The sequence below is a fragment of the Elephas maximus genome, chromosome 3 (assembly GCF_024166365.1).
Source record: "Elephas maximus indicus isolate mEleMax1 chromosome 3, mEleMax1 primary haplotype, whole genome shotgun sequence".
Lineage (NCBI taxonomy): Eukaryota > Metazoa > Chordata > Mammalia > Proboscidea > Elephantidae > Elephas > Elephas maximus.
In genome coordinates this window covers 109,273,980-109,298,261 of record NC_064821.1, presented here as the reverse complement: position 1 = coordinate 109,298,261, position 24,282 = coordinate 109,273,980, and the positions used below count along the sequence as shown (strand labels likewise).

The 24,282-nt window shown below is 42.9% G+C and overlaps 1 protein-coding gene across 1 annotated transcript in view; it reads right to left on the bottom strand.

Annotated features, from left to right (window-relative positions):
- ROR1 (receptor tyrosine kinase like orphan receptor 1) overlaps positions 1-24,282 on the bottom strand; it is a 486,857-nt gene that overhangs the window by 430,666 nt on the left and 31,909 nt on the right. The gene's annotated exons all lie outside the window — the stretch shown is intronic.

Genomic DNA, 24,282 nt, shown 5'->3' with positions numbered 1-24,282 from the left:
TACGTTATGAAACACACATTTAGAAGCCATCCTATTACATTAAAACCTTCCTCTTATTTCCAGAGAGAAGTGGTAATGCTCTGAAGACTTTCTCGTTAGGGCCTTCTCATTGTTAAGCCCAATTAGGTCAGGAACCGTGTTTATCTTTTCCCCAGTTACAACCCTGGTGCCTAGCACAGTGCTAGCATGTAGTAAGCCCTCAATAAAAGGGAGTTCTTTCTTCTGTCATCATAGCCATCATTTGCTGTGCCACTACCAGGAGTGCAAGGCATTAGGCAGACCCTTCCAGGATGGTGCCTGCACAAAACACAACCCTGCCATCCACACAGACCAATAATACCAGGTATTGAGGAAAATACCTACTATGGACTGAGCAGCTGCAACATACCAGCACGGTGCACTGTGTTTTTCTGATCCTACCTCACAACCACCTAGTATGGTAGATAATTCTTGTCCTCATTTTGCTGATGAAGATGGGAATATCTAGGGGGGTTAGGTAAACTGTCTGTGCAGTAGGACAGGGGCAGCATGTGAGCCCTTATCATCACTCCCACTCCTCTACCCACTCCTGCGAGGTACATATCATTAACCCCACACCATAGACAAGAAATAGGTTAAATACATCCCTGCCGATGGACATCCATTAAATCATTCTCCTCAGATCACTCCTCCTGAATCCACCTGAAGGCCCATTTTCTTTCAACTGTCTGCTAACACAGTTCTCTGGAGCTGGAACTGGCTTGAATGATGACATGAGATAACACCAGTGAAGACCCTCGATCGACAGCCAGTGAGCACGTGACACTGTTCACTTGTTGTTATAATGGCAAATGAAGTGCAGCCTTGGCCCTCTTCCAAGAGCGGCTGCAGTTGTGGGTTCAACAGGATACCCACATGTAGAGCCACTCTCCTTGGGTTCCAGTCACAAGTTGCATGGCATTTCCCACTCAGTCAGATGACCCACAGTGTGTTTCCCTGACCCCTGGAGGTCCAGTTGAGAGAGTGGACTGAAGCACAGCTCTTAACCAGGAGGGCACAACAGAATCACCCAGGAAGCTTTTCCAAATGGACAGCCCCCCCCCACCCCCCCCCCCCGCCCTTGCCCCAGGACTGTCTGTCTCAGTAGGTCCTGGGCAGGACCTGGGCATGTTAATTTGTAACAGCTCCCAGGTGATCTGTATTCACCCTGACGAAGAACCACCAGCACATCGGACAAGCTCCCACAGGTCCATCGTCACTGCTGGAGAAAATAACTAAAATCACATTCCCAACTGATAAAATAAATGAATACAAGAAACTATGCTTTGAAAGTTAAAAGCATTTCACCACTAAAGGTGCTATTATTGTTATTATTATTAGTTTCATCTTTATACACAAGACAGTATATTATTAGGCCCACAAATCCTCCTGGTTTCCTTTCATGAACGCTCAAAAATAATAATAATCCAGCCCTGTCTTCCACAGCAACAGTCAACATATGAGGGTTAGGCATTTTTCCTGAATACAAAATTACAGGCCACCACCCAGGAAACAAAAAGACAACCAAACTTCAAAAACAACAGAATTGCTTATCCAAAAATGTATAATATTTGAAGATTTAATGCTCTCAGATTAGCATAATTACAGGTATCACCCTGTCTCTGGTTTTCTCCATATCCAAAAAGTCTTCCTCACTCGAAGACTCTTTCCAACATCAATAAAAGGGCAAAACTCTTTTTCTACAATAAAGTGACCCAGGGGGACTGGGGCTGCTGCAGGTCAAGTGGTCTCAGGCTGCCACAGCCCAACCACCAATTATAGTGCATTTGCAAAAAAGCAATCAAAGGCCAGTAATAATAATACAGTGCCCCAGTGCTTTTTTTCCAAAGAGATTAAATCTGTAGGTGGAAACAAATTACGTGAGAGGAAAAGGGCTGGCGGAGAGGAGAATTGGGCAAATTAGGTCCAAAATCCTCACTGAGGGAAACAGAGACATCCCAGCAAAATAGAGAAGTACGAAGCAGCTGAGAAAAGGTACTGGCCACTGCCCCTGATCCTTTAAACAGCCTGAACAGCTGCATTAGCATTTTAAAGGAGTTGCCCGAGATCAACTAAAAGAACCGCAAATCAAAAGTGTTTGAAAAAGCTGGGGAACCTGCGTTTAAGGGGTCACAACAGTCTCACTGAGATGCAAGACTTTGTCTGCTTGTCCTGTTTGCCAAGAGCTCTGAAGGGGCCTGCATCTGTCTAGGCAGAGCTCCGGGCCAACTTCTTCCTTGTAAATAATAGCAGGTGAGCATTTCTGGCCCTGGCCTGACTCAAGCAGGCCCCTGAGCTGCTGTCTGACTCCCAAGAACTAACATGGTCACAGGAACTATTTAGGTGTTACTATTTTTTTTTTTTTTATTATAGGTCAGGGGGTCCTGGTGGCACAGTGGTGAAGAACTCAGCTGCTAACCAAAAGGTCAGCAGTTTGAATCCACCAGCCACTCCTTGGAAACCCTAGGTGGCAGTTCTACCCTGTCTGATAGGCCCACTATGAGTCGGAATCGACTTGATGGCAATAGGTTTGATTTTTTTTTTTTTTTTTTTTTTTTTTTGGTTTATTGTAGGTCAAATATAAAACACAAAAGAAATAAACAATTGGTGCAAAATGCTAATTTGGGCCCACATATTTAAGAATGGGCTCAGTTTTTTCATCACTAATAGTTGTATGTGAGTTAAACCAACCTATGGACGTTTTTTTTATGGACTGGCAACTTCGTAGGAAAAAAAAAAAAGAGCACAATGGCCTTTCATGAACGTATTTTTCAGCATAGAAGAAGCAAATGTGCTTTCTGTTTCACGCAACAAATGTGTCTTTTCTTCATTTTTATTGAACGTTTCACCCTCAATACAATTGCACATTGAAATCATTTCCACGATACAGAGAGGAGTCCCTGTGATCTTTACACACGTCATTCACTCAGTCCACAAAGCTTTGGGAACCACAGACTGTCCACCACTTTAATTCCACAGATTTATTAAGCATCAACTCAGTGCCAGGCACTGTATGAGGTAGGCACCATAAGCCAAAACACCCCCTGCCACTGAGTCAATTTCAACTCATGGCAACCCCACAGGCAGCACTGCACTCCATAGAGTTTTTAATGGCTGTAATCTTACAGAAGAAGATTGCCAGGCCTTTCTTCTGCAGCACCATTGAGTGAATCCAAACCACCAATCTTTCACTTAGCAGCCAAGCACAAGCCATTTGTGCCACCCAGGGACCTAGGTGGCACCACTGGGGGTACAAAGATGTGAACAAGGCATTAGTGTCCTTCCAAGGCTTACTCTGTAATAGGTAAAGGCACACACCCAGCTACACTGGAACACAATATGTGTAATGTGCTGGAAAGAATTCATTCATTCATTCAAACCAACATTTATTGAATGTCTGCTATGTGCTGGACGTCAGGCTCTAAGTGAGAGCCCTTTTCAAGCAGGGCAAAAAGTTTCTGGAACAAGGCAGAATTTAAATACGTATCGTCATTACATTCAACATTTAATTTGCTAAACAAATTAAGGTTTTCCAAATCCCTAAAATTTACTCAAATTCGTCTTTCCAAGGAAAAAACATGGTCCCTGATTGAGCTTTCTCTACCAAGCAAAACTGAGTAGAATTTTCAGGTTTTTTTCCCTAAATTTTTATTTATTTTGTTGTTGAGAATATACAGAGCAAAACAGACATCGATTCAACAGTTTCTACATGTACAATTCAGCGACACTGACCACTTTCTTCGAGTTGTGTGATCATTCTCACCCTCCTTTTCTGAGCTATTCCTCCTTCATTGACATAAACTCATTGTCCCCTGAGGTTCCTATCTAATCTTTCAAGTTGCTGTTGTCAGTTTGATCCCATAGAGGTAGTTCTTAAAAGAGCATAATGCTCATTACAGGCCTTTTTTCTAGTTATGCTAAACTATTGTTTGGTTTTAAGATGACTTCATAGGATATTTTTGGTTTAAGGCTTAAAGATTATCTCAGGGCAATAGTTTCAAGGGTTCATCCACCCTCCATCGCTCCAGAAAGTCTATGAGAATTTGAAATTCTGTTCTCCAGTTTCCCTGAGAGTTTTTTTAAGTGTACTTTTAATGAAGAGCAATCGCATGGTTTTTCTAAATTATTTAAACAGTTAAACAGATTTGAGAACTAAATTTTTTTTTTCATTTTATTATTCTGTACCTTGAGACCCCCAAGACCAATTATCTGTCTCTTTTATTTAAAAAAAAAAAAAAGAGGCAGGGAAAGCATAATAACACTCAGAGACAGTGGGACATGGTGGCAAGGCTTTGGAACCAGACACACTAGGGTTTGCCTCCCACCTCAGTGCCTATGTGACCTCAGGTAAGACTTAACCTCCCTGGCCTGAGTTCCCTCATCTATAAATTTAATACCTCCACCACTGTGGGTGGTCCTATTAAATGAGGTAATAAAGTCCTTAATAGAGTGCTCAACACACAAAGCTTAATAGACGGTAGTTTTATACATATATGTATTTTTTTTAATTGTGTTTCAGGTGAAAGTTTACTGCTCAAGTTAATTTCTCGTTCCAAACTTTATACACACGTTGTTCTGTTACATTGGTTACAATCGCCACAATGGGACAGCTTCTCCCCCTCTCCACCCCAAGTTTCCTGTGTCCATTTGTCCAGTTCCTGGCCTGTCCTGCCTTTGGACTGGAGATGTCCATTTTGTGTCATATATTTGACTGTACCAAGAAGCATGTTCCTTACGTGTATTAATTTTTTGTTTTAAAGGCCTGCCTAATCTTTGTCGGAAAAGTGGGCTTCGGGAATGGTTTCAGTTCTGGGTTAGCAGAGCATCCAGAGGCCATAGTTTTGGGGGTTCCTCCAGAATCTGTCAGACCAGTAACTCTGGTCTTTTTACGTGAATTTAAATTCTGTTCTACATTTTTCTTTTGCTCTCTCTGGAACTTCTGTTGTATTCCTTGTCAGGGCAGTTGGTGGTAGCTGGGCACCACCTAGTTTTTCTGGTCTCAGGCTGGTGAAGTCTCTGGTTCATGTGGTCAATAGTAGTTATATTTTTAATAACATTTAAAACACGCAAAGTCATATTATGGGAAATAATCCTCAAAAGAACAGCCTATCATAAGTACACTATTCTTACCTCATTGAAAGAGAAACTGAGATTTGAAGTGTCACAAAAAGGCGATAAGTTATATATTTATTCAATACATCCAGATTTCGTGTCCATTTATGTATTCATTCAACTAAAATTTTATGAAACACCCTATATGTCCTCAGGCCTCTTGGAGCTTATGATCTAGAAAAGGGGTTGGCAAACTGCTTCCATAAAGGGCCAGAGAGTAAATATTTTAGGCTTTGCTGGCCATGGAAACCCTGGTGGTGTAGTGATTAGGTGCTACAGCTGCTAACCAAAGGGCTGGCAGTTTGAATCCACCAGGCACTCCTTGGAAACCCTTTGGGGCAGTTCTACTCTGTCCTGTAGGGTCACTATGAGTCGGAATCGACTCAATGGCACTGAGTTTTTTTTGTTTTTTTGTTTTTTTTTGGTTTTGCTGGCCCTTTCTCTTGCAGCTACTCAATTCTGTATTGTGGCACAAAAGTAGGCACAGCCAATGCATAAACAAATGTGCAAGGCTCTGTTTCAATAAAACTTTATTTACAAAAACAGGGCACAGGCCAGATTTGACCTGTAAACTTCAGTTTGCGAACTCCTAGAAGAACCTGATTTGATTACCCAAAAGCTTTATTTAGCTATTGGAATTGATCCCAACCTGAACCTAAAAAGACAGAGCCAAGGTAAGGCAGTTCTTCCCCTGCCACAACCACCCGAGCTACCCAGAACCTTCTAGAGCATATACCACTCAGTGAGCACAGAGGAAGAACTCAAAACAGGCCAGGAAGGCATGTAGAAAGTTAGCTTGTTAGAGCCATGAGAAACCTGAGTCTCCAATGCACTTACCTCACAGATGAAGAGACTGAGGCAAGTGCCATTATGTGTACATAGTCACCAGCTAACTAGCAGGACTGGGTCAGAACCAAGTCTCAGTCCCAGATACTAGGGTCCTTCCCACACATTTCAATTTCCCTTTCTAGAAGGGAAAAAAAAATGAAGGGAGGAACCTAGGGTCCACCAAGAGCAGCTGCCCAATGGAGCCTGCAGGCTTGTGACAAAAATGTCAAGCCACCAGGTTCTCCTTGGCCAAATGGAGTTTGTGACCACTGACTCTCCTAAAGAGACATAAAATCTTAACTTAAAAAATAATGTAAACAGCTGGACCAATTTCTCACAATTCATTTCCCACCTGAGAATTTTAAAGGCATCAATGATCAACTTCTCCCCAATCACGAGTCTTCAGCCACGGGCCACTCCTAATTTGGACTTTTCGAGCACCGCCCCAGTTATGTGAAGGGATGTTCATGTGTTTCCACGCCCAGCCCAGTTTAAAGGGAAAAGGTGCTCAGAGCACACAATTATAATCAGAGGAGCACAAACTTAATATTATGCCACTCTCCCCGCCCTATACTAACTCAGTTAAAATAAATTATGTATTAACCCCAGTCCCACAGATTGTACGGTCAGTTGGTTCTGTAGCCTTTCACATTTACTCTCTTCCTTAGGTCAGTTTTTAGACACAATTCAGGTCTCCGACACCTCAGTGAAACTAAGGAAATATCCAACAATACATGTGAGCTGGGCCAATTACCCAGTAAGCAAGGTACACGCGGGCCCAGTTGTGCCTTGCCACCAATCTGCAGTGCACAATTTCACCTGTCCCCCGCCACGTTACAGCTGCAGTGAAACCCATGTGAAGTTGTTCACCACAGATTAGCAAGTAAATGCAATTAAGCCTGTGCGTACCTTGCTCGATGAAATCCGGTGCATGCCGTGCTTACTAGTTAACCGGCCCCTGCACGTGAGTCCCTGGAGTCCATATTTAGGAGGAGTTCAGGCCTTTTTGGCAAACATAATGACTTTCTTCAGTTATCTTGCACAGTTATTTTCCTACACACAAGCTATTTACTTCCTAAGAGACAAAGTTCCTTAGACTAGCATACCAAGCCCTTTGTGGTCAGCCTCATCTCCCAAAATACCTCCCATTTACCCCCTACAAAACCCTTGCTCCAGCTAAACGCACTATTAGCCATTCCCCCAGAGGCACCATCTGCTTCACACCTCCATGCCTCTGCATGTGCTGATCCCTCCACCTGGTCTGCCCTTTCCTCCTTTTCTTCCTGGCAGTCACCTTCAAGACCCTTCATATCCAACTTTCCTGTGGAGCCTTCTCTGATGTCCTCAGGGCAGTCAATCAGTGCTTCTGATACAAAACTGCAACACTTCATACCACTTATTGTGCTACATTACAATATGTGTATATGTCCCTTTCCATCTCTGAGTTCTTTAAAGGCTGGAGGTGTATCTTTTCATCTCTGGAATTCAGCACTAGGTCTAGGCACACGGTTAAGTAAAGACATGAAGTGTGCTACTTTCTTCTTTGTGATTCCCCAACGCACAGGAGAGATTCAAGGCTAGGCAATTTGGAAGGCTTCAACAAAAAGGAGAGAAGAAAATGCTTTGGAATGTCCCCCAAATATTTCTTGACCCCTTTGGCCACTTCCCAGGAAATAACATTCTTCCCCAAAATCAACCCTAAGGCTTTGTGACCAAATCCATTCACCTGCTGACAATTTCCCAACACACCTATAAAATGAACATATGCACTAAATTCTCAAAATGGGTTTCTCTTTTCTTAATTAAATACATTTTTCCTGAGGCGAACAGTGTTTTTCCTTCCCTTACACAAACACCTGGCCTTTCAACTCCATTGAGCCTGGGCAAGTTGCCTGCATTCAGCCTGCTCGTAGTGTTGGAATGCAAGGGTTCGTAACTTAAACTAATCATGAGTTTTCTTTCTTGTGTGAAATTTCCCCTGGTGAGACAAATTAGCCAGAATTGAACTCTGTGCACCTTCTTCCTCAGCATCTCAGAGGACCTTCTTTGATCTTGTGTTCCTTCTTTGAAAAAATCTAAAATGTTAGGTATCCAAAGTATTCTTGGCATCAGAAATGTTCAGAGGATGATTGCAGTTTACCAAGATTTTCTTACACTGATATTTTCGGATCCCACCTGGAGTGAGGTATACTTACAAGCAACTCACTTTCTTTCTTTAGTCAAGAGGACAAAAGCTCAGTTGGTGAAACCTGGACTGTATTAGTTTCCTAGGAGGCCTAGTAGTGCAACAGTTAAGTGCTCAGCTGCTAACTAAAAGGTTGGTGGTTCAAACCCACCCAGCAGCTCTACAGGAGAAAGACCTAGCGATCTGCTTCCATAAAGATTACAGCCAAGAAAACCCTATGGAGCAGTTCTACTCTGAGTCAGAATTGACTCAATAGTACCTAACAACATTAGTTTCCTAGGGCTGCTGTAACGAACTACCACAGGTGGATGGCTTGAAATGAACAGAAATCTATTCTCTCACAGTTCTGGAGGTTAGAAGTCTGAAATCAAAGTGTCAGCAGGGCCATGCTCCCTCTGAAGTCTCTAGGGAAGAATCCTCCCTTACCTCTTCCTAGCATCTGATGGCACCTGGCGTTTCTCAATGTTCCTTGGCTTGTAGCTCTACCACTCCCATCTCTGCCTCCTTCATCATGTGGCCATCTTCTTCTTGCGTGGGTGATTGTGTACCCTCTCCTCGTCTCATAGCGACAATAGTCATTGGATTTAGGGGCTACTCAGATCCAGTATGAACTCATCTTAACCAGTTCTGCAAAGACCACGTTTCCAAACAAAATCTCATGAGGTTCCAGGTAGGTATAAATTTTGGAGGGCACTATTTGGTCCAAGCTCCGCAGGAGAAAGATGTGGCAGTCTGCTTTCATAACAATTTACTGCCTTGGAATACCAATAGGGCTGTTCTACTCTGTCCTGTAGGGTCACCTTGAGTCTGAATCAACTTGACAGCAGTGGGTGGTGATTCAGTCCATTTCATGGCTCTTTCATGGTTCTTCTGCTAGGGGCAATACTCAAGTGGACTCAGGTTTTCTGAAGCACCTGCCCTAGACATGGATGAGATCAGTGCCTCAACTCTAGGATTCTTTGTAACTCCATTGCCTGTAGAGAAGCTGGTGTAATGCATATGTGATACACACGATACTAACTTGAACACATTTGGAAGCAGTCCAGATCTTTCAAGCTCACTGTTTTGAAGACTCTCTAGCACTGAAATATACAGACTTCAGCTCAAGGCACCAACTATTGCCTTTCTTGGAAGACTTCTGTATTATTTTCCCCTTTGCTGCCACTACTTATCATAGACATTTTATACAGAATTCATCACACTGTGGAGTACTCATCAGTTTACTCTCATCTCCCTCCTAAAAGGCAGAGGGTTCATTTCTAGGTCCCTGCTTGTCTGGTACACAGTACCCGCTTAATAATCATCTGCTCAGTGTTTCTGACTGCCATGACACTATCTTTTCCAGCTCACCTGCAGACTCTGGGATGGCTATGCCTCGCCTGGGACTGGCTAAGGCCTGAAAAAAAATGCATTTAAGACACTGAAGCAGTAGGTGGCTTCAGCATCAGCATCTCTTTGTAGCCAGTTCCAGGTGGTCATGGATCAAGTTACGTGACAAGATGACTACATCTAGCCCTAGGGTCCCTAATGATAATTATCTACATTCTTTTGAAGACATCTTGTCTTCCCAGAATCTGGTTCACCTGGGATAACAACTACATCTCCTCTTGGCAATACTCAAATCAAGTGGCATATATATAACCACTGCCGTCAAGTCGATTCCGACTCATAGCAGCCCTATAGGACAGAGTAGAACTGCTCTGTAGAGTTTCCAAGGAGTCCCAGGCAGATTCGAACTGCTGACCTTTTGGTTAGCAGCCGTAGCACTAAACCACTACACCACCAGTGTTTCCATATATATATATAAAAACCCTGTTCTTCTAAACATAAGACAAAACAAATTTTCCCATATATGACTGACAAACACTATAGACTGACTCATTCTTCCCCTTTCCTGCCCACTTTTTCTGCTTTCTTCAACTATGTTGTTGTTGTTGATGATGATGATAGTTGTTGTCAAGTATTCCAGCTCATCGCGACTCCATGTGTGCGGAGTAGAACTGCTCCATGGGGTTTTCAAGACTATGATCTTTCAGAAGCAGACTTCCAGGCCTGTATTCCAAGGAGCCTCTGAGTGGGCTCGAACTACCAACCTTTTGGCTAATAGTCAAGTCCTTAACCATTAGCACCACCCAGGGACAATTCTTCAACTATAAACCCACCCACTGCCACTGAGTTGATTCCAACTCATGGCAACTCTATAGAGACTAGAAAATGAAACTCAAATTTACAGCTTCCTCTGCAGGTAGAGCAACCCATATGACCCCATTCGGGCCAATGAAGCGGAGGTGGAAGTCACTTGAGAGACTTGCCTTCCCAGTATAAAGTGTGTACTGACTGCCATCAAAGCTATAAGATTATAAAGTAGGGAAGAAATTCATTCATTTATTCAAGAGACATTTATTAAACACTCTTTGAATTTATTAGAACACAAACTAGGCTACTGTAACAAGAAATCCAAAGTTTCGAAAACTTAAACAAGATAGAGATTTCTCTCTCACGTAAAAGTTATTTTCATGATAAAAAAGTCCAAGTGTTTATCCAGGACCAGGATGACAGCTCAGTGATGATGAGGACCCAGGCTCCTTCTGTCTTGTAGCTCTGCCATCCTGAAAGTCTTACCTTTATGCATATGGCTGAAGATGGCTCTCCTGCATTCCAGCCCAAGGAGAAAAAAAAGAAGGAAATGCCCTATGCCTTTCTTTCAACAGCACAACCCAGAAGTTATACACATCATCCCTGTTCACATCCATTTAACCATTTAACCATCCATTTTAACCTAGTCACATGACCATACTCAGCTTCAAGGAAGGATGGGAAGTGTGTCATCCTATAGTTCCTATTACTACAGAAGAAAAAAGAAGATGCAAAGGAGGCAGCAGGAGGGGAAGAGGGAGAAGGAGGAAAACAACAACAGCAACAATAACAAGTATTGGGAAGTACAAGTAGCAGCCTCTACCACACTTTTATATGCCAGGCACTGTGTTGAGTACTGAAGATAAAGAGATGAATAAATCCCAGGCCCTTCCCTCAAGGAGCTCAGAATTATTACTACAAAACAAAAAGTGCCTTGTACCTTTGTTTTACCAGATACCAGACCAGAGCCCTGCACTCTATTGATGTTAAGGAAATATTCGTTGATGCCAATCCGTAGTAACAGTAAATACTCCCCCAGCACCAGTATGTACCTGGTACTAAACTGGGGCCTGGGAAATAGCCGTGGCTATAGCATCATCCCTGCCCTCTGGAGTGCCCTGTCTAGACAAAGGAGACAAGATGGGACATATGCCCGGAAAGATGGATGATGCTATGAGGAACTGCAAAGTGCAGTGCCAAAGAAGAGAAAGCTCTCTGAAGCTGGAGACGGTCAGAAATGCCTCTGGGTGAGGAAGAAAGATATCAGTTGACTCACAGCAGTAGAACAGATCTTAGATAAGCTATTGGGATGCACATGTGGAAGTGACACACTTTGACCAGTTGGGTGGAGAAAACCACTGTCCCCCTTCTTTTATCTGGCAGAAAGTGTCCTAGATAATCCCAGCACGCAGATGTTGCTACCCCAGAGAGGCGGCATTGAATCTCTATATTCCGAACACACACCAGCCACCCCTACTTTGCCTTTCATTAGTGACTTCATGGTCTCAGTCAAAACAGCATTTCTCTATAACAATTCTCCCAGAAGTGGCAGAAGGTCAGAGATTAGCTGCAGGTTGCCATGGAGAGCACCAGAAGACCGTTGGTCCTAGCTGGTTTAGACTTTCACCTCCCTCAAGGTTATTTCTTAAGGTCAGATGATCTAAAGTGTCCCCTCCAAAGTTTTAAGATTCTGAGAATCTATATTGGAATTCTGAGATCTGAAACTTTCTAAAATAAAGGTGAGAAATACCTTGATCAAATGAGGGAAGAAAACATTTAGGCAAAGGACCTAGTACAGAACCTGATCAATAACAGGCCTCCAATAAGGAGTTGCTATTATTATTTACGGAAACCCTGGTGGCCTAGTGATTAAGACCAATGGCTGCAAACCAAATGGTCAGCAGTTGAAATCCACCAGGCGCTCCCTGAAAACCGTATGGGGTAGTTCTACTCTGTCCTATAGGGTCGCTACGAGTTGGAATCGACAGCAATGGGTTTGGGTTTTGGGTTTTTTTTTTTTTTTTTGGTTTATTATTATTTATATTATCATTATCAGTTTGTTTTTCATTTCTTTATCTATATTCATAGCCTTCCTCAGCCCAGGGAAAATTTGAAGTGGATTAGAATACAAAGAACAATACAATTATAAAGACTTTTAAGTCAGGGCCTGTGGCTTTATAAACAAGACAAGGAAAGAAAACTGGGAAAACATAGCTCAGAGATAGAAAAGTCATGATATTCTAAAATGGAAACTAACCTTGAGTTACAAATTCTCTGAGCTCCCTTGAAACCAAAGCAAACAAAGAAAAAATTATTTACAAAATGTATACTGCCTGAAACGCACAAAACTAGCTAACAACAAAACACCAAAGACTTAGCATCTTGCCATCTTTCCTCTTTTAATTTGGCTTGGCGGTTTCACTTGGTAATGCATTAACAGCAATAATTTTAAAAAAAAAGGCACTGTACGCCACTTAATACCTCTCAATGGACCTCCCCTTCCTCTTTCTGTTATCTGCACAAGTCTAGAGGGAGGCAGGATCTATACTACCGTCTCCACTTTAAAAGGATGAAAAAGCAAAGCCCATAAAAACGGAGCTTCATGGTCACACAGTCAATTGCCAAGCTGGTCTCAGAACATGGGCAAAGCCTGCCCTTCTCTCTCCTGAGTCCTTCCCCTCCCTGGTCAGGTGCTGCTTTTATCTTGTGTGTCTGCAGGTGGGTGGCAATGCTCCTGACTCCCTTCTGGCTCAGTTTGGGCCCTTTTCTTTCATCCACTACTTAAATCATGCCCTTTTCTGATAGGGGAGCAAAATCTTCAAAAGAGGAAAAGGAACCCTCCCTTTCAGAGTATTCAGGGATTAAAGTTCATCTGGCTATGGGATGCTCACCAGGGACTTAAATGCATTACAGAGAGGCAGCTGCTGAAAGCGGTGACACAGTAATATGAAAATGTTAAGAGCGAGCTGAGCTGAAACCAACAAGATTTCAGGCTGCCAGAAAGACGATGTCTCCAGCATTCCCAAGGTAGGGTCAAACAGCCAAACGGTACCTCAGGGGATATTCAGGTTGAGGGGCTGGTCAGGGTGCCTCAGGATGAGCACACAGTCGTAGCACTGGCCATTGGGGTGGCTTAGGAGACAGCCAGAGCAAAGGTGCCCTTTGAGGTGTTTGCAGAGCCCTGGTGGCACAATGGTTAAGCATTCAGCTGCTAACTGAAAGGTGGGCAGTTTGAAATGGTTGGTGATTCAAACCCACCAGCCGCTCTGCAGGAGAAAAGATCTGGTGATGGGCTCCCATAAAGATTACAGCCTAGGAAACCCTATGGGGGCACTTCTACTTTGTTTTATAGGGTTGCTATGAGTTGGAATGGAAACCCTGGTGGCATAGTGGTTAAGCGCTACAGCTGCTAACCATAAGGGTCGGCAGTTCAAATCCACCAGACACTCCTTGGAAACTCTATGGGGCAGTTCTATTCTGTCCTATAGGGTCGCTATGAGTAGGAATCGACTCGACGGCACTGGGTTTGGTTTTGGTATGAGTTGGAATGGACTCAACAGCACACAGTAACAATAACAGCAGCTCGTAGGAGGCATAAACAGTTTGACTTGATTGCCAGCCTTAAAAATCAGCAGTTCAAATCCACCCAGGAGCTCCGCAGAAGCAAAGGCCTGGTGATCTGTTTCTGTTAAGAGTACAGCCAAGAAAACCCTACGGAGCAGTTCTACTTTGTAACACATGGGGTTGCCATACGTTGGAATCAACTCGACAGCAACTAATAACAGCTCTTCAGATGGAGTTCAGAATCTCTGCAAGCCAGTCCTGATATCTCCTGGTCTGCCAGTGCCGGTGTCACAAGTAGGTTTCATCGTGAGTAGTCTTCTTTACCTTTGCAAATGGGCAGTGGTCATTCCAGTGGGATGGCTGTCCCAAGACACACCAGATGGGCATTTTACCCATGAGCTCGAAGCCTTCATAACACATGAAGGTGAGGGGCTCTCCTGGCAGGTAGAGTCATTTGTACAGTATTTGGTACCCGTTTTCAGGCATCCCTGGGTTGTCACAAGCCAGGGGCTCCTATGCTAAAATGAAAGGCAAAAAGAGCTCAGATGAGATGCTACAAATACTTCAGGGCTCCTACTAGGTCCCTAGGATGCCTGGTGGCACAGTAGTTAAGCGCTCACTGCTAACCAAAAGATCAGCTGTTGAAATCCACCAGCTGCTCTGCAGGAGAATGATATAGCAGTCTGCGATCGGAAAGATGATAGCCTTGGAAACCCTATAGGGCAGTTCTACACTGTCCTATAAGGTCTATATGTGTTGGAATCCACTTGATAGTGATATGTTTGGTTTTTACAAGGTCGCCGGGTGGCACAAATGGTTTGCGATCAGCTAGTAACCAAGAAGTTCATGGTTGGGTCCCACAGAGCGACACAGCTGGAGAAAGTCCTGTCAATCTGCTTCCATAAAGTTTTCTTGGTTTTTTTCTTCTAAATTTTATTTATTTTGTAGTTGTTGTTGAGAATATACACAGCAAAATTTTATATACCAATTCAACACTTTCTACATGTACAATTTAGTGACATTGATTACATTCGTCAAGTTGTGCAACCATTCTACTCTCCCCTTTTCTGAGTTGTTCCTCCCTCGTTAAGATAAACTCACTGCCCCCTACGGTTCCTATCTAATCTTTCAAGTTGCTGTTGTCAATCTGATCATCGATATAGATAGTTTTTAACAGAGCATAATGCTCAAGGCAGACTTTTGTCCTAGTTAAGCTAATTTATTGTTTGGGTTTAAGATGACTTCCGGAGGTATTTTTGGTTTAAGGTTTAACCTTTTCTTTGTCAGCAGTACATACAAGTACCACTTACATTTTCCACCTCTGGAGGTTTATTGGCAGGAGCTGGTACCACTCATAGTACATGCTGGCATGCGCGGTTGGGGACGCTTACATAACCACATAAAACAGAAGGAAGCTGGCCAGAGGCACATTTGAGTTTTGAGAGGTATTAGTGCGAGGTGATGTATCCTGGAGGAGCAATTGTGTTTAATTTTTGTGTCTTTGGGCTTCTGTACAGCGAGATAAGGCTTATAAGTATATTTTACTATTTCCTGTACGTTCTTGAGAAGGTGGGGTTTTCAGGATTGGGTAATATTCAAGTGCACAAGTTATTTGCAGGCGCAAAACACTGTAAACATGCATCCTTGATGTACTTCATGCTGCTGGTACAGGTAAGTACCACTTACACATGTCATCTCTTCAGCTTCTGAACAGTGAGATAAGCCTTGCAAATATATTTATGGTTTCCTGTGTGTTCTTGGAAAGGTGCGATTTTTCAGGATTAGGGAATATTCAAGTGCATATATTGTTTTCAGGTGCCAAACAGTGTAAGCCTGCATCCTTGATGTACTTCATGCCCACTGATAGAGATAAGGGCCACTGACAATATACAATGCATTGTAGTATCCTTGATGTACTGCTTCATTCCACCTATCCTACCAGAGTCTGCTGGGACATACATTTCCCATATAATACTTATAAAAATCCATATACATAACAGAAAATTACCAACACTCAATGATTCAGCATGTATTTCGTTAGCAAAAAAACATTCCATCACCAAAAATTCCAAACATAAAATAATTCTGTCTAAAAAGGGTTTTTAAAGATTGTCTCAGGACAATAGTTTTGGGGGTTCATTAGCTCAATAATTCAAGAACCGTAGAAGATGGATGAAGCCCTAGTCCTCCTTAGTCTGGAAGCTCTGCTGAAACTTGTTCAGCATCACAGGAACACACAAGCCCCACTGACAAATGGATGGTAGCTGCACATGAGGTTCACTGGCCATCAATCAAGCCCAGGTCTCCTGCACGGAAGGCGACGATTCTACCACTGAACTACCAATCCCTTCTTATTTAACTGTCAAGTCTTCAAGTTGATTCCAACTCATGACAAACCCATGTGTATCAGAGTAGAAACGTGCTCCATAGGGTTTTCAATGGCTAATTTATCTAAAGTAGATTACCAGGCCTTTCTCCCAAGGGGTCTCTGGGTGGACTCGAACCGCCAACCTTTCAGTTAGTAACCAAGCACATTAACCATGTGCACCACCCAAGGACCCCTACACAACTATAGTGCAAAATAAAATCAGGAAATTGACATCAGTACATCCCCCGAACTTTTTCAGATGTTGCCAATTATATACACACTCATTTGTGTATGTGTGTGTATGTAGTTGTGTGCAATTTTATCACATGTGTAGATCTGTGTAACCACCAGCACAGTCAAGAAGAAACTGAACATGAAAGAAGACAAGGAGGATCTCCAGGCAGCAGACTCAGCCTCAAAGGAAAAAGCCTTGGCTAAATCACAAGACTGAAGTAATGTACATCCAGGCACTTTAAGTTAAATAAAATGTTTAAGGTACATATCTATTTCCTCGTTCTCCGCTTTTACTGACTTTTTGATTAATTTTCTAACTAATATTGGATAAAAAGATTTCTACTGAATCATCATCAGAATGAGGGGATGAAAGAAACCTCAAAAAGAAATGTATAAGTGATTCAGTTATATTTAAAAAATACACAACAGTCATCAACAGAGCAAAAATAACACTTCTGTCCATGTTATGAGCAGAAAACTTCAGAAACAGTTAAAAGGGAGAGAGTTCAAAAGCTAGTCATTCTTTAAGACAGCTGATTAAATCATACAAAAGGCAGAAAGTTAATGCAAAATTATAACACTGTGATAAAGATAGAGCAAGCAATTCTCTCATCATGAATTGCTGGAACTAGGGCTCAGATATGATAATAACAATATCGGCAACAATTAGTATTTATTAAGTTCCTACTACATGCTAAGGATATAACATTATTTCACTTAATCCTCAAAAAAAGAAAGGGAACATATACATTTTGCAGATGAAAGTATCTGAGATTAAAAAGAGTCAAGTAACACCCCCACAGTGGCAGTTCTGGGACTCAGGGTCAGTCAGCTACACCATGGTATATCCTCCACCACTGCTCTAGAATTACAAAAATCCAGATACACCAAGTCTCAAGATTGAGAAACTCCTTAGCCTTTCTCATCAGGACAGTGCTTCCCAAATATTCATGTGCATATGAATCACCTAGGGAACTTGTTAAAAATGCAGGGTCTGATTTATAAACCCTGGAAAGGGATCTGAAATTTCATATATCTAACAAGTTTCTACCCTGGTGATGCTGATGCTGCTGGTTCTCAGACCACACTTTGAGTAGCAAGGTCCTCTCCTAGAACATGTCCACTCATTGTCCTTCTTGGAGTGCCTGATTTCACCCCAGGTGGCAGGGATCATTCAGAACATGACTGCCCTCTCTGCCTTCCCAGCTCCTGGTCCTCACCAGATTCTTCCACACAAAACAAAGCCAACCCTGCTGACACTCCGTGGGTCACAGCTCCACACTTCACACTATGGAGGGCCTGCACCAGGCACGGGAGCACCAAGAAGAATACGCACAAGATCCACACTTCTTAGAGTTTATAACATCGAATATGAAACCTACTTGCAGAAATCCACCATTATAATAAGTTCACAAATAAGTAGTAATTTCATAGATAACAGAGTAAAACACCTTAAAGGAGATGGCATTGTCATCAGAGCATCTTAAAGGAGTTAACAGTCTTTACATATCCAATACTCATGAGAAGAAACATGGATGCACAGATGGACCCTGTGTAAACCCAGGACCCAGCCCTCCTAAAATCAAGCCTTCTTATCTGTCTGCACAGCAGCCCTCTCTTGGAGCCTCTGCCTGGCTGCCTGCCCATCTTCTGGGCTGAGGAAAGGAAAATATTCACGACCCTGCCTTCATTACAAGGGGAAATGCTAGCTTCTGCTTTTAATTAAGCATTTTATACTGATTTTCTTCTTTGGCCATAAAAGATATCCAGCTGCATATTTTCTGAACGATGCATACAGATCTAATAAACGATGTTCTTCCGGTAAAAAAAAGGCAGGACCCACTGTCTCCCTCACCTGCCATAAAACTTTGAGTGTTCCAATGTTCAATGATCTGACAAATATTTGATGTGTGCCTCTTTTATTCATGCTATGCTCCAAGTGCTGGACACCGAAGATACAAAGGAGAATTAAACTCCTTTTCTCCCCACCCAGAGCTCACAGCTCAAAGGGGGGGCAAACACGTAAACAAATAACGCAATAGAGAGTGACAAGGGCTGTGAAAAAAGAAAAAAGTGGAGAAGAAGGATGGGCATCCACCCCGCCCCCCACTTCCACTCCCCACTCCCGCTTCTTATTCAAATTGCAAAAGCATACATCCATTTCCAGTTTGAAGGAGCTGAGAAGTTTAAACAGATGTAAAACAATTAGAGTTGCAATATACTCGTGAAATATATTGTGGCTGGCAATCAACAACCACACAGACACTGTATGCCAAGCACTATACTAGGCACTCAAGTGATGACAAAGAACTCCACTACCAAGGAGTTTTGAGTGCTCTTGAAATACAATATAGAGAGAGATTTAAAATAAATGACCTTGACCCTCCAAGGCCACGAGCAATGTGGAGCCATTGAATTTCTTTTTTTTTTTTTTGAGGGGAAATGACATGATGAAAGCTATTTATATATAATATGCATTTAAACATATATACATACATGGAATCCTTGGGTGGTCTGCCCTCTCCAAGGTTACCCTTACGATAGAGAACATGGGAAATAAGCCAAGGATATTTTTTTTCACTGGGGTGGGGGGAACCTGTTCCTAAATTTAATAAAAGCAATGGTAAAAATAATAACAACAAACACTTTTTGAGTGCTTATAATTATGACTATTCTAAATATTGTTTTAGAGATATATAAACCGCACAACAACCTGAGATTCAATATTTAAAAAACCATGTTCATCTGCTTTTATAGAAGGGCTAGTTTCGCTCACCAGCTTGTGAAAAAATATATCAAATTCAGGTAGGGGAAGACTAAAACAAACAAGCCCAGCTACATAATTGCTCGACCTTGGCCAAGTCCCTTGCCCTTGCTGCGCCCATGTGTTCATGGGTAATGAGAGAGGTTGGCCTAGATGCTCTTGAAGCCCTCCTGGCTCTGAGAGTCTGTGACCCAGGAATATTCTGTCCTCTCCACTCACTGTTCCACACAAGCTACTCCAGAGCACCAAATGGACAGACAATAAAGTCTGCCACCAGTGACAGAAAACTGATCTGACAGTCAGGATACTTGGGTTCTAGCCCTGGATCCACCAATCACTCCCCACAGTGTGACTGGTGCAACTCCCGTCACCTCTCTGAGCCTCTGTTTCCTCATCTATAAATTGATACCTTTTTAAAGCCCAGGTGTTATAGTGGTTAAGAGTTCAGCTGCTAATCAAAAGGTCAGCAGTTCAAATCCACCAGCCACTCCTTGGAAACCCTGTGGGGCAGTTCTACTCTATCCTGTAGAGTCACTAAGAGTCAGAATCAACTCGACAGCAACGAGGTTAGTTTGCTTTGGGTTTAAGGCCCTTCTTTATAAGGCACAGTGCCTAGCACCAACAGAGAATTCTCAACATTTACTAGTTATCAACATCACTATCATTATTATCTGCTATGCCAGTGATTCTCAGTGATTTCAACCAAGAGGACCCCTTTTAATACAAAAAAATGAAAGACTTTCCCTCTCATCTAGTACATTTAGGATCAATTAGGAAAATATGGAATATCAAAAAATCACTAAGAATTTGTATCCACTAATTAAAGCAACATTCACATATACTTGAAAAATAGGAAACATTATTTTCATAATCATTGACAATGCTTGATTCTCAGAACCTCTGCAATGATTCCGAGGGTCCTGGGCTGGGACCCACTGCTCTGCACCACCTGCCAGCTAAGGAATCCCACCTCACCACCGCAATCACCTTCTCTGCTCAACTCTTCCTCCCCTCTCTCCACAGCTGTCCTTAACATACAGTCAGAACCTAAATTACATAACAAAAAGAAGTAACGGGGATATATAGCTTTTGGAACTGAATGTCTACTGGTGCATGTTTCTGCCTTTATGGTTTTGCTGTCACAGAGCAAAAACTTTTGGAGGATAAAAGATAAGTCCATTTCATGTAGAATGCTTGGCCCAGTCTTGGATAAATTCTTCATAACCATATTTTAATATATAAAAGATATGAAAAAAATACTAAAATATTAGAGCAGGAATGGCTCTTTAGAGCAATGCTTCTTTAACTTTTAATGTGCATACAAATCACCTGGAGATCTTGTAAAAATGCAGGTTTTGATCCAGTAGGTTTGGAGAAGTGCCTGAGACTGCATTTCTAAAAAGCTCCCGTGTGATGTTGATGCGCTTTTTCCACAGAGCCTGGGCCAGCTCCATTGTTTTGCAGACGAAAACTTGAGGATCAGAGAAGCCAGGTGTCTTCTCTAGGGTCACACAGTTAGAGGCAGGGCTAGGAGATGAATTCTAATTTGTTAACTCTTAGTCCAGAGCTCTTTCTGCTATGCTCTGATGCCACTTACTCTCCCAAGAGAAAAAAAAAAAAACGGTTTTTGGGGAAAAAATCTTATTCATTTTCCTTTCCCATCAAACACAACACATGCAAATACACATATACATATATGTGGTCCCCTGGTGGTGCAGTGGTTAAGACGTATGGCTGCTAATTAAAAGGACGGCAGTTCAAATCCACGAGGTGCCCCTTGGAAACCCTATGATGCAGTTCTACTCTGTTCTGTAGGGCTGCTATGAGTCAGAATCAACTCATCAGCAATGGGTTTGGTTTTTACATGTATTATATACACATACTGGAAACCCTGGTGGTGTAGTGGTTAAGTGCTACGGCTGCTAACCAAGAGGTCGGCAGTTCAAATCCACCAGGCGGTCCTTGGAAACTCTATGGGGCAGTTCTACTTTGTCCTATAGGGTCGCTAGGAGTCAGAATCGACTTGATGGCAGTGGGTTTGGTATTTTGTTTATATATATACGCGCACACAAATATGAGCCCCTGGGTGTCAGAAACGGTTAAACACTCGGCTACTAACTGAAGGGTTGGCAGTTTGAACCCACTCAGAGGCACCTCAGAAGGATGGCCTGGGAATCTCCTTCCAAAAGGGCATAGCCATTAAAACCCTATAGAGCACAGTTCTACTCTGCAATATTTTGGGTCACCATGAGTCAGAATCAACTCAACAGCAATTAGTTGTATGTACACACACACACACACAAACACACACACACCACACACACATATACCTACACACATATCTCCCCACTGGATGACAGGGTCTAAATCCTGGTCTGTCCCACAGTTTCCAGCACAGTCATGTAAACAAGCGATACTCAAAACAATGTGTGTCCATGGATTAGTCTGATGGGGGAAAAAGGGAGGCATATTCTGACTATACAAATATATTTTTTACCCTTTCTCATCTTTTTAAACACTCCCTGCTGATCAGCCACGCCATGTCTCCAAAATTTCCTGTACCTGTATACCTTTTAAGTTTTCACTGGAGGCTTTTTTTTTTTAATTAAAAATTAATTTACCGAGAGCAAGCTCAAACCAAGCTATTGTTCTAAGTCATTATTTAGGGAAAACATAAGGGGATTTATTCCGGTATCAGCAGGTTATTTTATGCTGCTGAATATCCTTTGCACTAGACCATTTAAGGCAGGTGAAGTGTTTGAAGAGTTGCCCTGAACAGTCTGTGTTCAAACAGGATGGCATTAAAGCCTCCCTCACCCTCCCACAGTCCAGAATCACCCCAAATAAGTGAAAGCCATGGGTTTGAACTGTTATTTTAACAACCTTGAGAATTCGAGAAACTTTGCTTCATGAGACTGCTTGGCCCAAGCCCGAGTACATAGTAGGTCTATAATATATCCCTGCATGTCACATCCACCACTTGGAGTCACAAGTTTGCCAGGTTTTCAACAGAACCTTTTTTAAAAGGGCAGAAAACATACCCTTCAAAGGGAAGAAAAGTTGGAGATTCTGGCTGTTTAGCATTCTTATTCTACTCTTCTAGCATTTTGTTCAAATTAACAAGTTTAGGGAAAATGCTTAGGGTTTGGGTCTCACCACAGTAGCAAACCAAGAGGACAGGAAGGTAACACTTACAGGCAGAACTAACTTTTCCCCTTGCAAGAGGAAGCTCCACCAAAGCTCCAAAGCCACAAGCGCCCCTCTCAGCGGGACTTCTAATGGTTTCTAACCAGAGGAATGTAATCCATCAGCCCCCCCAGAGCTACCGGCCTCCATCAACCCTCCTGCCTTCCCGCCAGAATCTTCCTGACAGAATCTTCCTGACCACCACCTCAGAGTGAAGGCTCTGTCTTCCCAACCTCAAATTCCCCTTCCAGCGTGCAGGGGTCCCGGCTGTACCCCAATCATGGTGGCTCTGTATGCTGACGGCTCTGCACACACAGGCAGTCTCACCACACCAAATAACAGCCTCATCTGGGGACACAAGTGGCTGTTCACATCTCTCCTAAGGCACATATCGAAATGAATTGTTAATTCTTCCAGGTACTTGTTTCTCCTCATCCCCATGCCCCCCACCCCCACCCCCAGCTCCACTAGTCTCAGAGCCCGTAGAAAACAGGGATAAGGAAACAGGGATAACATCTGGTCCCCTTGTGTCCCTAGCACCCAGCACAGTCCCATCATGTCATCAGGATTTACAAAACCTAGCTGGTATTACTATATAATATCGATATGTTACCTCCGCTTCGCCCTTCCGGCTCTCTGCTTCCTCCAGGGGGCATCCTAAAAAAGTTTTAGGGCTGGAAGAGGCAGTCAAACCACCACATTTTCTAGATGAGGAAATTAAGTAGGACCCTTAAGTCATGTTGCATGGAGTGGTCCAGTCAGTGGTCTAGCTGGGATAAGACCCTCCTGTCTCTGACTACTGCTCCTCAGTTATCCCAGTTCCTCCTCAGTTCCTATCCCTGGGGGCTGCCAGGCCAGCAGGGCACCGTGGGCCATTACCAGGGAGAGAGGGAAGTCAGTTTATTCGTGACCCAGTGCTGGGGGCCAGGAAACCTGCATTTTACTCCAGACTCCAGCACTGAGGGACTCTGGGTGGTTAATTCTGGTCACCACCAGTGTGGGGCTCAGCTTCCTCACCAGTAAAATGGTAACCTTAGCTCATTTTTATGGATAGCCTACTATGTGCACTCAGTACATGACGCTGTTCCACGAGCATGGTCTTCTTTCATCATCACCTAAAGGTACTGAGGTAGTTAACCAGTTGCCATCAAGTTGATTACAACTCATGGGGGAAACCATGTGTGTCAGATTAGAACTGTGCTTTGTAAGGTTTTCAATAGCTAATTTTTTGGAAATAGATCACTAGGCCTTTCTTCCAAGTTACGTCTGGGAGGACTCAAACCTCCAACTTTTCAGTTAGCAGCCAACTGTGTTAACCAGGGATATGGTTGTTGCTGCTACGTCCTATAGAGTCAATTCTGACTCATAGTAACCCAACAGGACAGAGTAGAACTGCTTCATAAGGTTTTCTAGGCTGTAATCGCTATGGGAGCAGATCCCCAGGTCTTTTCTCCCGCAGAACTGCTGGGTGGGTTTGAACCGCCAACCTTTCAGTTAGCAGCTAAGCACTTAATTGCTGTGCCACCAAGGCTCCTTCCAGATATGGTTAGTATCCCAATTTTTACAGACGGGGCACTGAGGCTTAGAGGTTTGCCCAAGGTCACAGTTAAATGGGTCTACTGACTCTGAGGCCAGGTTTTTTTTTTTTTTAGTTATTTTATGGTTTGGTTGTTTTGTTTTGCTTTTGTGAAAATATACGCAGCATACATCCATTCAGCAATTTCCACATGCACAATTCAGTGGCATTAGTTACATTCTTCATGTTTTGTCACCATTCTTGCTCTCTGTTCTCAAATTATTTCATCGCCAGAAACTTAGACTCACTGCCCCTAAACTTCTCAGCTATGCTTTAGAGTTACTGTTGTCAGTTGAATCTCATGTTTGTAA